The following is a 16,329-nucleotide window of genomic DNA, read 5'->3' as shown; positions in this document are numbered from 1 at the left end:
CGTTTTGTTCAGCCCTAATTAGTTTAAATTATTGTGCTGAGATGCATGGATATGGTCTCTATTGCAATCATACTCATAGTCTGTATAGTCATTGTGAATGAAATTTGTTTGAAGGTTCTGTCGCTGGTAATTTTTATTATAATCTGGATTCTGCCAATTTTTATATGAATTTTGAATATTTCGATTGACATTGCGTTCTCTGTTGAAATGCAACAAGTCTTTAATATTCTTTGGTTTAGAATTTTGTGGCGTTAAATCTAAATCTTGCTTATTAATGTCATCGAGATTTCTCAGAAAATTTGTTAATTCGATAACTGTATCTCCTTTAGACATTGCCCACATTTGTTGTATATGTCTCGGATAATGCCTAATCATGTCTGAAACTAATTGTTCTTCTGGTATGGTGAAAGACAACATTCGGACTTGGCTAGTTAAGCTTAAAAAGTGACTTAGCATGGTGGGGTGTTGTGCCTTATTCCATTTTGCACATACAATGTCCCTTCTTATTTTATTTTGTTCTGACTCTCCCCAATAAGTTTGAAGAAAGTCAGTTTTGAAATCATCTAGTGTCTTCCATCGAGGAGAGTATAGTCTCGCCCAATCTCTCGTTTCTCCTTGCAAACATTCATACACTAAATCCAATTCCTTGCCTTTACTTGGAATTTTTCTGAGATATGCGGTTAAGTCTTCTAAAAATGTGACGGGATGATTTTTATTTTTATCGAATTTTGGTTTTTCTGTTGCTATATTTAAAATATTGTAAGCGGTATTTTCAACTTCTATATTTGAAGAGGACGCCGGTTGCTGCGACTCTACAGTTCTGTCATTTCTTTGCTGTAATTCCCTTTCTAACTGATTGATTTTCATCTCCATCACACGTGTTGACCGTTTCATTATCTTGTACAATGTCATAAGTTTTTGTCGTCTTGCAACGGAAGGTTGTATGCTTCTAGCATTGCTGCTTTGTGTGGGTTCTATTGTCTCTATATTGCGATCATTTGCACTTCTCTGGGTTTGATTGCGACGTTTCGCAAGCGGTTGATTGATATCATTATTGTCATTTTGTCTATTTCTTTTTCTTACCATCTTAATAGCTTAACTAAACCAGAAAGTTAAATAATAATTTATTGTTATTTCAATAACGTCAGTATAAAATTTTTGCACTTTTATCAATTCTTCTGGTCCTACAATTGTCACTATACACAATAAGTTTCAATTGTTAGTTATGATCCTTATTTTTATGATTACACTTTAAAATCGATATGTACCTAAAACAAAAGAAAAGTTCGTTCAACCCCCCAGACTCCTTAAACTTTACAACCCCCAGACTGTAAAGGTTATAAAGCCTGTTTGAACATATCAATCTCTTTAGACTCTTTCCAATTCACGGACAACAAATTGTAGGCTTTCGCCCACTCTTAAAATGAAGTATAAGCCGTTTTGACCATCCTGGTCACGGCACCAAATTGTAACTAATCCCTACCTAAAGTATTAATATATAATTTTACGTTTTTATTTTAAATTGCGTTTTGGCTCGTGAATTCGTCTAGATGGTTTGGACCCAATATACGTTATGTATGCGTAATAACCGTGTTCTTTTAGAGCGTCAGAGATCACATGCTCAATCGACTATAGCGGAGTCAAATAAAACTAGGTTAATCATTTAAATACGTGTTATAATAATAATTTGTTTAATTAAAAAAAAATAATAAATAATCAGATGTATGAGATTCCGGTCCCATTTCCTTTAGCACCTCTTACGAGTAGCTGAAGGATGTCGCTCCAACCCATCATTTTATATTTAACTAATTTTGAAAAACATAAAAGTGGGGGGGAGGTTGAAATGGCCCCGCGCCCGCCATCAACAGTAGATTCCAACCATTGATCGGCGAACCTTCCTCGAACATGGGACGTGCACTTTTATAGTGCGCACACACTTTGTAAAATAATATACGTATAAAGTGGAACTAAAGTCCAACAGGTATCATAGACGTAGCTGAGGTGTATAGAAGACTCATAGTCTTACTAATAAACTAAACCGTGGTTCGGTAGTTTGCACAGTCGTAACTGCGGTGTATAAAATATTATTGTCTTATTAATAAACTAGACCGTAGTCCAGCAGATATCACAGCCGTAGCTGAGGTGTATAGGAGACTCATAGTCTTACTAATAAACTAAACCGTGGTTCGGTAGTTTTCACAGTCGTAACTGCGGTGTATAAAATATTATTGTCTTATTAATAAACTAGACCGTAGTCCAGCAGATATCACAGCCGTAGCTGAGGTGTATAGAAGACTCATAGTCTTACTTATAAACTAAACCGTGGTTCGGTAGTTTTCACAGTCGTAACTGAGGTGTATAAAGAGTAGCCAATGCCACAAAAATAATAATCAATGTGAGGATCAAAGTCTCATAAATAGTAAACCAGTTATCGCTGAGGAAAACTGTAGCCATGGGTTCAACCCTGGATTATCACAGCATCAAATCACTGTCTCTCATACCAGTTCAAGCGCACTGTCAGGCGGCCTAATGTAAGGAATACGTATTTCGTTCAAATATCCACTAACGCAGAGTGTTGTTATATCGTATATATATAATACGTAATAATTCCAAACATAGTGGAATAAAATTCGATGAAACTCATAGATTACCGCGTAGGAATCATACGAGTGAATATAACACAATTTGTTATATTTTCTACCGTAGTAGATTATAAAGTATGAATATACATCATAACCGTATAGTTGTGTGATCGTTATCGCCGTACTCTCTTATAACTAAAACTTAAAACTAAGACTTATATCTAAACCGTACGTTTCCTTAACTAGCTTATAAACCTATTATACGCTTCACATATTTCGTTTTACTTAAACCTAAAGTGGATATAAAACTTAACTTCAACCTACAACAGGCACACACCCGATACTAGTTTACCCAAACCAGCACAAAGCACAGATCATTAATTGCATGTGATAATCAATTTCAATGTGATATGCAGACTTATAACTAAATTAGGTGTCCTACTTCATGTCTCGTATGATATTCTTAACACTAAACTAAAGGGGCGTCCCTAAAAGGACGAACATTTTGCTACAAACGACACTTCTCGTATAAAACGATTAGTGCGCCATGATTGTGTATATAGTTATTGCAGCCTGGATGAAATCCATTATTTGAGCCCGTCACTGCATGAACGTATCACTTCAGCTTATTACAGCCTCCGCAACGCCCTGCAGCATTCGGTCGTGATACTGGTACTACCGATTGATGAAAGACATCAACAACGCCATCGTAACGTCAACCAGCCATAGCTCAGTACCACATAGTACATACACTACTCTAGCAACCCAGTAAGACAGAGTGAGGGATATTACCATATCGTTATACAGTAACCTCGAACCCCGAAACCATCTCACATAGGCAGCCTCCTCGGCAACAGAAGGGGGGACACTACCGTATCGCCGAAGACGTTATACAGTAACCTCAAACCCCGCAACTGTATCACCGAAGCAAATTCAAGACGACATCGCCACGAGGGACACTAATGCAGCGATCAAGCCGCACAGCCTCAAACCAAACGTCGAATCATCAAGAATCCACCAGAGTATATGCAGTACAGTATTCGTGCGCGATCATTATGCATGTGCACAATACAAATATATTATAAAGGTTTTGTTATTAAACAATAATAATCTTAAAACAAATAGATCATCGTCTTTGTGATCGTACCAATAAGTATGCTTTTATGCATATGTCTGATAATATTTATAGAGTTTTTAAAACGACCGCTTTACGAACTTGCGTCCGTCGATCGACACAGTTTTACATTGAAGAGTTTAGATTTTAATTGTTACACGAACTTATGTTCGTCAATCATCACAGCAAACCTGTGATCGTACCAAAACAATGCTTGTATGCAAACTTGTTTACTGATAATATTTATAGATTTCTTAGAACGACCGCTTTACGAACTTGCGTCCGTCGATCGACACAGTTTTACATGAAGAGATTAGATTTTAATTGTTACACGAACTTATGTTCGTCAATCATCACAGCAAACCTGTGATCGTACCAAAACAATGCTTGTATGCAATCTGTTTACTGACAATATTTATAGATTTCTTAGAACGACCGCTTTACGAACTTGCGTCCGTCGTTCGACACAGTTTTACAAGAAGAGTAAACTCTTCAATATAGTATATTCCATAATTAATAGTCATTGAGGTAAACCTCTGACATCAGTATGTATCGCCCCGTACATACGTATTTGCAATTAAATATTTTCAATACGGCCACCATCAAACCGTTTTATATCATATTGATATCATTATTAAATTTTATATAATATATATGATGTCTCATTGAGAACATTCATTTATATGACGGCCTGCCATACCGTCATTTGTAATAATAATTTGTATTATTGCACGCGGCCGGTGCAGCGAGCGCGTCGCTCCGCGCGTTCAAATTGCACCGAGTCGCTGGGCATCATAGCCCCTATATATGCCTGGCGATGAGTATGACATTCGGCGCGGTCTAACGTTAAAATCAATACATGAAACATATTATTTATTACACGAACGTTATCCACAATAATGTATATTAAAAAAAAGTATGTTTATTATAATGCCATTCCTTTTATCATCCTTATTTATTACATGTATATGTATTCAATTACTATGCAATGTAATCTCTATGTATGTTTTTATGTTTCCGTATATGTATTTATGTGTGTATGTATGTATGTATGCATGTTTTTAATATCTCCAAAACAACGCGACCAATTTTGATTACATTTTAATACGTGCTTTATATGGTTCACCGACGACTTATATTGAACCCGGATAGTTGCTCTACAACATACTTTAAAAAAAAAATGTATTAAATCAATCACATTCATTCTCATGTATATAGTATAGTCCGTTACACGTTTTCATATATTTATTAATGATGTCTGCTTAGTGTACGTATATAAGATGTGCACTTTGTTTTGAGATGAAGTTATAGACCCTTTATACGCATAATCTGTACTCATGCGAAAGTAACTGTCCGCTACCTTTTCACGCTCAAACGCAAAACGATTTAGATTAGATTTGATATGATGATAGTTCGAACCTCAGAGAAGACTTATGTCTTCTATACCAACTGCTACTTTTTTAAATCACCCCTCGAAGGGGGTAATATTGGGAGTGACGGTGTGTGTACTATAGGTATACAGTTTTATAATTTCCAGTTCAGCTAGTATAATAATAATAATATAATAATAATATGAGACAACATCACATACATTACTCTGATCCCAATGTAAGTAGCTGAAGCACTTGTGTTATGGAAATCAGAAGTAACGACGGCACCACAAACACCCAGACCCAAGACAACATAGAAAACTAATGGTAATCTACATCGACTCGGCCGGGAATCGAACCCGGGACCTCTGAGTGGCGTACCCATGAAAACCGGTGTACACACCACTCGACCATGGAGGTCGTTATTTAGAATATATGTATAAATAAAGTCATACAGCGAACGCAATAAGCTATGAAACAATAACAATTTATCAATGTTATGTTAAATTTACGGATGGAATATTTAATATGAGCTAGATATTGCGTCTAGCATCAGATGAAACTGTAATGCATTTTGTTCGACCGGAGCTCCAACCTTCGTCCGCGTAGGCTGCTATTACATCAAATATAACCTTATAAAGTTTATTGTGTTTATTTGAACAAATTTTCTTATCGCACGTTACATTTCAGACGCTCTGAATGAGAGCTATGTTGATATAAGTGTAAAAAATGGACTGTATATACTTTTATATAATCTAGTTTTATATATCCAGTATGTTGTGTATTGACAGTTATATATATGGATGTAATACTGTAGAATAGACGTTTTATTTTAGCTTCATTTTGTTATAATTTATTATACAGCGCTTACTTTTATAAGTTCAAAAAATATGTATGAAATAGCTACCTGTCATGACTTCAGGGGTGAATTAAGATTTTTACATAATTCTTATGTATCTATGTATGTATTCTTATGTATATATGTATGTATTATCTAATAAATTATTTATCTTTAGTTTGAACCTTCTCCGAAGTATGAGACACTTAAAAAAATATATAAATTGTATCGGCTAAGTCGTTTTTAGTTGTGGCGAGAAACAGGAATTTATTTTTACATATACAATTATATATAGATAATAATGCCACTATAAGTAGCCTGTAAATTTCCCACTGCTGGGCTAAGGCCTCGCCGCTCTTTATTTAGAAGATATGCTGCTGTGGATTGTTATTAGAATTTGGCACCTGGATATGAAAACGGATATATAAATAGCATTTTATCGTTTAAGTTACAATTACGGATACATAATTATTTCGGATTATCCGTTTGTTTCCGATAGTCAGATTTAAGATTTGCAAACTGTAAAAAAATATAAGAACCTAATAAAGGTAACAGCCTGTTAATTTCCTATTTCTGGGCTAAGGTCTCCTTTCCTATTAAGGAGAGGGTTTAGAACATATTAATTTAAATAATTGTATTAACTAACATGACTTTGCATTTTTTAAATGTTGAAAAAGAGTAACTACTGCGTTTCTTGCCGGTTCTTCTCGGTAGAATCTACTTTCCGAACCGGTGGTAGCCTCACTTAATTGTTAATAGACGTTTCAAAAGTGCATGTAAAAGCCCACTTTAATAAAGTTTATTTCGATTTTTATTTTGATTCCACCATGCTGTACCAATGCGGGTTGGTGGAATGCACGTGTGGCTAAATTTCTATGAAATTAGACACATGTAGGTCCTCACGATGTTTTCCTTCACCGCCGAGTACGAGATGAATTATGAATATAATTAATTGAACCCGATATCATCGGTTAAGATAAAATACACGCGTTCTAACTACTGGGCCATCTTAGTTCAGTAATAACATTGACCTTATTTGTAGGTTGTTGATTGGTATTATATATAACCACAGAAAGCAATACAAGTAGCTTAAAATGTATCTGCTTAGCGGTGCAATATATGATGAGTGAGCAGTACGCCTTGAACAAAACCTTACCATCAAGTACTACAAATAAAATAGGGTACGAAAGTTTTTGCGTGCATGTAATAATGTCTACATAATAACATTTTCTTATCGCTTAAAGTTCGATTATACCGCAAATCTACGCAAAGATAACAGGCGCAGTGAAAATAGTTTTCTTGATTTTCAGGATACGAGAGTGGGAGAAAGTGGTATTTTCTCACTCCGGGATATTACTGAGAATATTTTGACAGGACAGTTAATGCTGTTATTCAAGCGGATCTAAACCTCGGATTCTCATAATCGCACCGTCTCTCTCACACTTACGGTAAATTCCGTTCATTTACAATTAATTTATTTTTGGTCTATTCCTCATACGCTCATAATTGCATAATTGTAAAGAAAAACCATTGAAAAAGAGACTATCTTACGAATATTACATATTTGAAAAATTTTAATGAAAATTAGAAAATTTATAATTAGATATATATTTATTTTTCACAAAAAAAAAATATTTTCAATACCGGAAATTTACATTATTAGATGTTGCCAGGGTTTTTATGAATTACCATTAAAAAAAACGCAATAATAGCCTGACTTATACATGTTTTGATGCAGTAAAACTTAAAAGAAATTCTTAACATAAAATAAGATGTCCCTATTCTGTAATTTTGTGCAATATGCTTCGCCCTGTAATTTTCTTTTAGATGCGATTTCATCAGTTTCGAGTCGGAATAATTTATCAAATTGCAGCAAGGAATGCACATGCCGCATGGCTCAGCTGTTCTCAGCAGTCGTGAGGCAATTTTTTATTCCGTTATTCATCCCCCTACGTCAGCGATGCTCCTCGGGGAATTGTTAGGGAGACGGAGGAATGGCAAACAAGTTGATATCAATCTAAATGGGGCCGTGGCTTCGAACGAAATGTTAAATTATTTGAGATAAGAATAGTTTGGTTAGAATATTTTATTTTTTAAATTTAAAATTGGAACAACACGTACAGAAAGACAGCGATTGAAGTAGAAGAGAGAGCTGTTAAGTTCTAATAACTAAAACATAAACACGCCCCTCACTATCACCGATAACGAAATGAATTACAAGCACTAATTAAGCACTTAAAAATTCTATACTCTGTGGATTTCAATCCGGTAACATTGGTTAAGACGCACGCGTTCTAACCACTGGACCATAGTGGCTTCATTCGATAGCTTTAAAAAATATACAAGGCACGGTAATTGAGACTCTATCTCAAAGAGAACACGGTTTCTTTTAAGTATCCATTCATAGGACGTACTTCCGTAATTTAAAAATAGGCAAAGACAATCAAATTTAATGATTTTTTTATACCATTTATTATCAATTAAGAGTAGCTAAAGTGACATTAGATATAATTATAAGCATTACCTGTTTAATTTATAAGGTAAATAGGTATTTGTTAGTGCTTTATTGTTCCCTCGCTTTATCGTATCTTTGTGGTATTCATAAGCAGATATCGGGTTTCTAAGTAGTTAATCGCATCAATTGTGTGAGTAAGCCTGCTCAAGTCTTTATATTATCCAATTACAAAACTTCGTTGACTGAAATGCTTATAAAAATAAAGTCATTTTAATTTATATATAGAGTTTATTAGAACAAAGATTTATATATACGTGATATCAATCGTGAAAAGAGTCGAGATGGCCCAGTGGTTAGAACGCGTGCATCTTAACCGATGGTTACGGGTTCAAACCCAGGCAAGCACAGCTGATTCATGAGCTTAATTTGTCTTTATAATTCATCTCGTGCTTAGCGATGAAAGAAAACATCGTGAGGAAACCTGCATGTGACAAATCATAGAAATTCTGCCACATGTGTATTCCACCGACCTGCATTGGAACAGCGTGATGGAATATGTTCCAAACCTTCTCCTCAAAGGGAGAGGAGGCCTTTAGCCCAGCAGTGGGAATTTACAGGTTGTTGTTGTTGTTGATATCAATTAAAAAGCTTTCATATTAAATATAATACTTAGTAAATAAATTAAGCTTAGTTCAGTAGCTATCAAAATAATTTAATAAAGCGTAAATAAAAATATAGTAGAATAATAAATATTGCCAGTACTTCGTAATAATGTGATACACGGACTTTGATATTGCACGGGCAAAGCATATCCGGGCCGCTACTAATAAACGTAATTTACCATCCAAACATCACGACTGATCCTCATGTCCTCTGAGGGCGGAATTGAGTTCGTAATTAATTTGTAGTCTGTAATTTATTGGATGAAAATCGATCCAACTAAATGAATATCCTGATTACTTTCACGATAAGAGACCGTGTATATTTTATATTATCATTTAATTTTATTTTACCATATGATTAATTTAAATTTAGAATATTTATTATACAAATTTATTGTGACTCAAAAATGTAATGAAATTTTAAAACCACTACAGACGACTTAATAGAAGAAATATAATTGTTTATTAGTATTTTGAGACAACATTACAAATATAAAAAAAATATCTCATACTACACCAACAAAAAAAATACGACATTTGTATTATTTTTTATGTTATATATAAAACATTAATTGACATTAGAATTGCAGTGTGCTTTATTGAAGGTCATGCAGTGAACGCATGCATCGACCCCTAATGTTCAACGACCATTTTCAGAGATCGGCTTAAAGGGTGACACCACATGTAACAGAGACAGTAAACAAATATATAATAAAGATTACGTATTTTAATTTCAGTTAACAATTTATACATTGTGTCCAATGAGAACACGATTTAATTAAAGTTAATATTTAATCTTTGGCAAAATGCTATTCTAAAGCTACGAGTCAATTTCTGGCATTCAATGTTCAACAGCTGGGTTCTTTTTCTTTTGACGACGAGAAGTATTCGAGGTGTTCCAATGGGGATTGCTGGAAATTAAAATAAGATGTTGTTTGGCACTTTCTTTCGAAGTTTTCTTTATTGTTTATTACAAAATAATTTATACAACCAAATCAAGCTCATGAAAACTCAGTGGTGTTTGTTTGAACCCACAATCATCGGTTAGGATGCACGCGTACGTAAGACTACGTCGGCGTCAAATGATTATTTACATCACGTAAAATTGTGGCCGTAGAGTTCGCTTACAAACATTTAAGGAATATTACAATAACTTTATTCTTTCTCTATTATTTGTACTGTGTTAGAGAGAGTCAGAGAGTTACTCTTGAAGCAATTACTTCATACTTCAATTCATTAATTGATGAAAAAGCGCTAATCACCTCGCTTGATGTTGACCACAACCTTATCGTCAATTTAATCATTACAAACCTGTCACGCATGATCATGTTCCGCGTGATAGTTATGTACTATTGTTCAAACGGAAAGAACTGAGTGTAAATAAATAATAGCCTTTAGCGATAAAGTTATAAAATTACTATACACAGTCTATACATAATGTTATGTTATTTTATTTATGAGCTATCCTATCCTACATCGTTGGTTGTCTGGAAGAGATTGTTATGCAGTGATAAGGTCGCCAAAATTGTACGCCTCTGATATTTAGGCTGAATCCATATTGTACTTATTTGTTTCTCTCTTTTTTGTATAAACTAAAATAAGGTTTATTCGTTAATAAATACGCGAACTTTCAGACAATCTTACGGGCTTGTGGCATTGTAAATATGAATGATATTTTGATAAGATACAATAATATATTAATTTTTAAAACTCAAATTCCTTTATGCAATATACAAGCATTACATTTGCATATTGACAGTCAAATTAAACACCGGGCTTGAAAAGAAAATATACTGACCTGAGAAAAATCGGTGAAAAAAACTCAGCATGTCTTTTATTAACAATTTTATTATTCTCATGTAAATAATTATACACACAATGACTTATTAAGGCCTATACGTCGAAGTCAGTACTTTAGGATCTGATGTCCCATTAAACATCTTCTGGAAAGGAGTCAATGAACAAGAATAAGCTTAAATAGTATATAAAATTACTGTAAAATCTTTAAAACCCTTTTTATATTAAAGTATTGATAATTAAACTTAGTATAATAATTTGTTTTTGATTAATATGCAGTACATTCCACTGACATACTTACTATGATTAAATTAATTAAATGTGGCTAATAAGTCTAATGTATTTGTTAATTGTAATAATGACATTTTATTCAAAGTTAAATTAATCTTTGTTAATTATTGATTTTGGATACAATCGTTGGTTACCAATGTGTTCAATCATAATATAAAATCAATGTCAATGTTTGATCTCAACAAACGACAATTTAAATATATATCTCACTATAGTAAATAATAATTAAAATTAGAAGTAACGGTACCACAAAAACCGAGACCCAAGACAACATAGAAAACTAATGATAATCTACATCGACTCAGCAGGGAATCGAACCCAGGACCTAGGAGTGGCGTACCCATGACAACCGGTGTATGCACCACTCGATCACGGAGGAATATTATAAAAGTGAAAGTTACTTTGTTTGTTTGCGTGTTGCTCTTTCACGGCAAAATCACTGAACCAAATTTAATGAAATATTGGTATGAAGGAGGATTGAGCCCCAAGAAAGAACATATGGTACTTTTATGAAAAGCACCTGAAAATAAACCTCCAAAACACGAGCGAAGCCGTATATGATAAGTCATTACAAGTATGAGAAAAAAAATCCTGAATATTTTATTTCATCTTCCTAAGTAACCAAATTAACGCAAAATAAATACCATTTACAAGTTATAATGATATGTTTTTAAAATAAATTAGAATTGTAATCGAGAACTAACAGGAAAATGCCGCTAGCGTTCTTGCCACCATATTCCACGGCCGTGATTTGTACGGAGTCGGTTTTTAATTTATATTTGTATCTAAGTAATGCGTTAAAGGAAATGTTTCAATGTAAATTATAAAAGTTATATATCTGTTTATAGACGAAGGCATGCTCCTCCTCTTTAAATTACTCGTATATTACCAGAGGTCTTAGTGTGCGTAAGATGACTAAAGAAATAATTTTAGTGTGCGTAAAGACAGCAAAAAAACACAAATTAGAATATATATTGACGTTCTTGTTTTTAAATTTCGAATTGTAGTTGTTAAATTATAATATAAAGTTATGATCGTTTACCATAATTTCCATAATAAACGGTAAATTACGGTCAAAACGTAATGATAGTAGTCAAACATTTCGCTGTAAAATATGCCGCGGTCGAAATATATAATGGTATAATAAACGCTCTTCATTGCTGTAATTTTAGTTTATTCGAATAGTTAAAATATTTGTAAACGGGCTCTTACATTTGTAGTACATTTCTTATTAATTAAATCTACAAATTAAATTCATGATATTTTTTTTGTAAATTTGCAATTATCGTAGATGATTTAATTTGATTTCCCTTAAGACTCCGATATATTTCAAACGAGAAGGGAGTCCAACCATCATTTAAAAATAACATGTCTAGTGCGTAGAGTTATCAATTGACAATTTATTTTGAAATATTATATTTACTATTAATTACACTTACTATTAATATGTCTATCCTTCTCGTGCATATCCTTGTCTGTGTAGACAAGAAAAGCAATATAATAAAACTAAACCCATATAAAGTCCTTCGTGGTCGAGTAGTGTGTATACCGGTTTTCATGGATATACCACTGCGAGGTCCCAGGTTCGATTGCCGGCCGAGTCGAAGTAGAAAAAGTTAATTAATTTTCTATGTTGGGTCTGGGTGTTTGTGGTACCGTTGTTTCTTCTAATTTTCCATATCACAAGTGCTTTAGCTACATTGGGATCAGACGATGTTGTCTAATATTTAAAAAATCAATATACAAGTTTAGTTTTTCGTTTGTTTATTTCAATGGCAACACTTTTGTGTCCATTGATGTGATGTAAATACGAATCCTTAGACAGATTTTATCGCAATGGAGACAAGGGGCCGGACGATGTCGCCGGATATTTGAAATCGCTATTGGTAAATCTTGATCGGTATTATCCTGAACCGATGTTGTGTAAGGATAAATTCTAAGCAACTTTTCAAAGGAAAATTTTGAACTAAAATATTTATTACTAGCTTTCGCCCACGGCTTTGATCGCGAATTAGAGTGTTGATTGTCATATATCAGGCAAAAAAACGTAGCACTACTAAACTATGTCCTTTCTTGTAGTTAATTTTTGCTTCATATCAAATTTCATGTTATTCGGTTCAACGGTTTGGTCGTGAAATAGCGTTAGACAGACAGAGTTACTTTCACATCTATAATATCAATATAGATAATTAAATAACATTATGTTTTTAGTGTTGAGTGACCCAGTAAAATGTATTTTAAAAATACTGATATAAAACTAAACTGTAATATATAAATCGAAGAAAGGGATGTTGATATTTGAAAAATATTAGACTACTTAAAAGTCGATTAACGATTATATCATGTAGTTATAGTTATTGGTATATTTATATAACACGACGGATCGGTTTTTTAAAGAAACACACAATAAAACTTACACACAATACTTACAAACATTATTACAATAGTAAAAATATTATACGTTCAAGTAAATAGTTATTTATAAATAATTAAGTGTACGTTCACTAGAAGAATGTAATCAGAATACAAATTAAAATATTAAAACAGTCTGGTGATTTTATAGAATACTCAAAAAACAATAAACTACAGTATTTTATACAATGGTTTTTTATATAACGTGAACAGGCATGGGTCACCTTATGGTGGACATCACTGCTCATAGACATCGGCGGCATTGCCCCCTCAGCTTGAAAACTTAGATGTTATCCCACTTTTATCTGTATTTGCACTGTCTCTATATTGTCTGGCTTACTGATTCTTTAAACCGAAACACAACCGAAATACATTACACCAGTTACTCCCAGCGGCTTCGCACATGTTTTATAATTGGTCCATAGCACATGTCATTCCTTGGAGCTCCAGTTACCTTAAAACAACCTTCATCAAATTCGGTTTAGTGACGGTCTTGAAAGAACAACAAACGCACAGAGTAAGTTTCGAAATGAGAAGCACGCGAAGTCTGACTGTCTCTTAATGTAAAAATAAGAATATATCTTCATTTCTCTAAACAGTGAGGCGTGTAAGATACGTAATCAATTGGATTTCATCGTATTGCCGAAAGTGGCGCGGAGATAAGTCACATCGTTCATCGTCTTGACAATATTCATTTAATAGATGGAAGTTCTCGTTATCTATGTATCCTTATATTAATATTAAACAACTCAGGCTGCCGTCGTTAAAGTAATTTATGAAATTGTTATTCGGATTCTTGGAAATGTGCTCCTAATGGCTCGTGTTTTTCAGACAAGTCCTGGTGTTTTTGGTGCTGGCCTATGAGTTTCCTTCTTGACCCGGGTTGCTCAAAGATAGCCGCGGTTTACTGGTCAATTACTGTACCCTATAAGGTCAGTGCCCTAGTGGTGGCGCCAAAGCGTTACGGTAGTATGTAAAAGCCGAAATGATAGGAACCAGCGAGTCTCATATAATAACCCCCCCCCCACCTTCTCGAGGCAGTGCGTAATGTGTTTTTACAAAAAGAAGAAGAGAAAAAGGGCCTCAATGATGGTCAGTTCATCTCTAATTTAGTCTTCATAGTTGTGTGATATTCATATCCTCATATGATAAATTATTAAAATAAAAGTAAAATGATATTTGTACTAAATTGACCGACGATTGTACAGCATTTGGTATATAATATAATTATGTATTTATGTCTTATTTGTAAAATCGTTCTTGGATCGTAGCGAAATATAATTGATATCTTCTTATTGAATTGGCCCGAGGGCCAGGTAGACAGATTATTTTATACACCGTCCTCGGACAACATTAAATTAAAGAAATAGACATCGTCTTTTCTTGGCAATGATGCTCGAATATTGAATTTATTTCGTACAAGACGCTTACCGAGCGTTATATTTCGGCATTCGGCTTACGATAACAATAAAACACATTTACGGATCTGTTCACCGTCTCCAACTTTTTGATTTGAAGATGAAAACAGTATTTTTCTGTCCGTAGTTTCGAATATATTGAAAGATTATTATTAACGGCAAAAATATTTACTTTGAACTGTATTTATTTTTATCGACGTATATATTTTGAATCAACTCCAAAAAGGTGAAAATCACTTCGGTTATATTTTTTATGTTTGCAACCTCAGAATTCTGAATGTTTTTTTTTTTTTCGTTTGGGAGAGTGCAAATTATCGTTGACGTATGTTCCTGAATAAATTTGAATAATAATAATAATTAGAAATCGGTTTTTTTTACGTTATTACATTAAATACGGGCTAATTAAATCGATTCACGATCAGAATGTTATCACATAACATGTGACAGATGTGAAAGCGAAGCTACATAATGTAAGGGTACGTTTATTTTCATCGAATGTATGAAAACTTAAAGTATCACTTTGAATTCGACTAAAAATAAGTATAAATTACAGGTTAAGTGTAATTATGCTAAAAGCTCAATTTAAATTGCATCTGCACACTTTATAAGTATAAAGTTAAAATAATGAGCGCGCTGAGCATATCTTTAAAAGGTTGTGTAATTTATGCTGCACTCATACATTTTTAGGTCATCGATAAGTACCTAATAGTTTCAATAAATAAAAATAAAGATAAAAATGGATAAAAAAATTCGAACGTACACCTCACGAGTTTGCGAGGGTTCCGTATCTAGACAGATAGATGAATGATGAAAAATAAAATGGGTTTGTTGGTTTTGAGTGCTTTTGCGAATGTATGGTAATTTTGACATAAACTGTCATAATCATAATAGCATTGATTGTTTCTGGTTTGACTCTGACACGGCATAGCTTTAAGAGGCCATTGGCCTCAGTATTAGATAATTTTAACTATATACATGTACAATGTACATTTTCCTAAAAAAAAAGTATTGACCGACAGACAGACAGCAGAGTGTAGAATAGTTCCTTTATCCTTAGGAGGTACAATATTTTTAAAATAATATATTTTATTATTTTGTTCAATATGTATAGCTTTCGTTCCTGCCTTTGTATATCTTATTTAGATAATATAAAAATAAAGTAACAGCCTATTAACGTCCTAATGCTGGGCAAAGATTATGATAAAGATAATGTTTGGAGCATATCCCAATACGCATCAAACCTTCATTTGATGAAATTGTTTTCTTGGTTTGTTCTGTAATTGTTTTATTAAAACATTATTAACACAAACTTATTATGAAAATTTGGATTGTAAATGATAGAAGATCTAATTCGGTTAGGTTTAATATTATATGATTTATACTGTGTGGT

The sequence above is a fragment of the Vanessa cardui genome, chromosome 12 (genome assembly GCF_905220365.1).
Source record: "Vanessa cardui chromosome 12, ilVanCard2.1, whole genome shotgun sequence".
Taxonomy (NCBI): Eukaryota; Metazoa; Arthropoda; class Insecta; order Lepidoptera; family Nymphalidae; genus Vanessa; species Vanessa cardui.
The sequence above is the reverse complement of the archived record's forward strand: the minus strand, read 5'-3'. Positions refer to the sequence as shown.